We start from the raw sequence: 2611 nt of genomic DNA, 5'->3' as shown, positions 1-2611 counted from the left end.
ATATACTATGTCAAATTTTTCATCCTTAAATTGGTTGTCTTAATGGTGAATTTTCTTAATTAATTACATTTTATAAAGACTTAAATGATTAGAAAGAACTGATGCATTCACAAAATAAATATATTTAATATTCTTCATATTACATAAAATCAGATTGCCAATTGATATTATTTTCTGTGCCTGAAAAATTACGAACTTATATTTGCTTAGTGTGTGTGTGTGTGTGTGTGTTTGTGTGTGTGTGTGTGTGTGTTTCTATTGGTGATTGCTTCAGGTTTTTATTTCACGTTAATTTACTTTTCTTAACTTTTCTTTAGTTCTTTTTGAAGTTCACATAATGCAGCCCAATCCCACTCATCTCTCATCTGCTCATACCCACCCTCCACCCTTGAAACCATTCCCAGAATAAACCAAAAAATCTCACTTTGGGACTTGTTGTGTCACACTATTATACCCTTTTGTCCATACTTCTTTCCCTTTAAATGTTCATTGCAATGATTCCTTCATCTGGTACACATTTTCTGGCTTCTGCTACTCTATCAATACTGGAACCTCACAGTGACTTCTCTCAAGTATCCTCACATTGCCTTCTGTCATGTAAATCCTGTAGTTTTTCACCTCTAGGACTCGCTTCTTCATGCACTTGAGCAGTTCACTGATGTGGTAGATATTGCAATAAACCCATTCTAAGCCCTGGATCTGGGCCTGAAAGTTAACTATGGTGTTCAGTCTGGTGACTCATTAGCTTTCATGCCCTTCCGGCAACTTGACCTGCATCTGCGACAACCAGCGGCAGCTTTACCTTGCTGCTGAGTTGCAGCTTGTGGGATTCAGGGCCAGTTTTCCTACTATCATGGCTCCCAGGGCAAGCTCTCCCATATGCCATAGATGGCAAGGAATGAGGGAGGTTAGAGAGCATCTCTCTCCTGGATTTGTCAGCAACTATCTCTCATGACACCAGAGCTAGCTCTTTTTCTTACCTTACTTGGTAAGGCATGAGGGTTGGGGAGCATATCTCTGTCTTGATAATCCTGCTGCATACAAATTTAAGGACCAGCTACTCCAAGCTCACACTTTTGGGGATGTATTACCTGCAGTCCTGCTATCAAGTTCAGCTCAACTGTGCTTCCTAGGTGAGGTATGGGACTTGCTTTCCTGAGTTTTATAGCAAGTGAGGTACAGGGTCATGTCTCCTTCTTGACAAAGGTATTGAGTGTCAAAGGAGGAAGAAAGTATGTCTTTCTCATCTCTGCCACCCACAGGAGAATAGTGGTAGGTCCAGGTCTCCCACAGTGATATCCTCTGCTCAACTACAACTCCCACAATGTGCAGGACCTCCTCTCCTTAATACTGCAGATGCATAGGGACAGGGTCAGCTCTTCTGCTCCCATGCCTCAAGGGCTAGCTCTCACAAAATGCTTACAGGAGGGGTGAGGCCAGTTCTACTCAGCCCAGGGAGAGCAACTTGTCCCTGGCCAGAAGCCTAGACTAGGGACATCTGCCTAGCCTTTGGTGGTACAGACCCCTGCTGCTACAGGGCCACAGACCTAGATGTGGTCCCAAGTGTCAGGATAGGTCAGGACCCTACTGTAGTCTCAAGAGCATCATTAGCTATGCACATTAGCCTGCTTGTCATTACACACAAGTCTCCATTTCTACCTCTCTTTTTCTTTTGTGCCCACATCCTTTAGTTTCTTTTTTCCTTCCAGTTTTCTACTACCTACTTGTTCCTTTTAGTGGTACATGGGGTCTCTGAGAATTTGGGTTCATTTCAGGAGTGGTTTCAGTAGTACTGTGCTTTCCCCCTGCACCCCACACATATGCATTATTCCACAAGGTAGTGGTCATGTTGGACATGGTCTACTCCCCTAGGGTTGCATGGCTGTAGACTGGTGGTTTTCTCAGCCTAATTCCCAGTTTGTGCTTTATGGCACCTGTCTGGTGGTCATCTCAGGCCCACTCCTAACTTTGCCTACCCAAGTGACCCCTTTCTAGGGATTTTTGTCTTGACTTTTCTCCTGTCTGGGGCCATGGTTTTAGGCAGTTTTTCTAGTTTCTAGCTTGCTTTCTTCTGGGGACCCAGACTAGTGGTTGTGTCAGGATTGCTTTTTTTTTTAATTTCAGTGAATGTTAGGTCATTAATCAATCAGATGTTCATAGGTCAAAATACTGAGTATTGCTAGAGCGTCGTCTCTCCTCTTTGCCACCTAGTAAAACAAATGTGACATAGCAGGCACACCTGTAACTCCTCCAGAGAGCAGGGTCATGTTCATTTTCAAAAAGGAATTTTCATAGATGCAGGCAGGATAGCTCTGTGGGTACTAGCCACACAAATCTAATAATGTGTATCCAAATGACTAGAACTCACAAAGAAAAGAAAACTAACTTCCACAGATTTCCCTCTGAGCCACAAACTCAGTGTTACACACAAGCACCCTCCCCCAAAACATACATACACCATGCACTCATATACATCCATTAATAATAAATTAAATTAAATGTAATGAAAGAAATCTTTGTGCAATTACTGTGAATTTGAGCTCCAGTTCTACATCATGTCAAGAAGAAAGTAGTTTGTAACAGTTCTTCCTAACCTCTACTTTTGCTTCCT

General features: G+C 42.5%; 1 non-coding gene across 1 annotated transcript; it reads right to left on the bottom strand.

The window, feature by feature from the left end:
• Nucleotides 1-2126: 2126 nt before the first annotated feature.
• Gm23277 lies at nucleotides 2127-2262 on the bottom strand. Its single transcript, XR_003953211.1, has one exon. It is a non-coding gene; the product is annotated as a small nucleolar RNA SNORA17 (small nucleolar RNA).
• Nucleotides 2263-2611: the final 349 nt, after the last annotated feature.

This window comes from Mus musculus, chromosome X, assembly GCF_000001635.26.
Source record: "Mus musculus strain C57BL/6J chromosome X, GRCm38.p6 C57BL/6J".
NCBI lineage: Eukaryota > Metazoa > Chordata > Mammalia > Rodentia > Muridae > Mus > Mus musculus.
The sequence above is the reverse complement of the archived record's forward strand: the minus strand, read 5'-3'. Positions and strand labels throughout refer to the sequence as shown.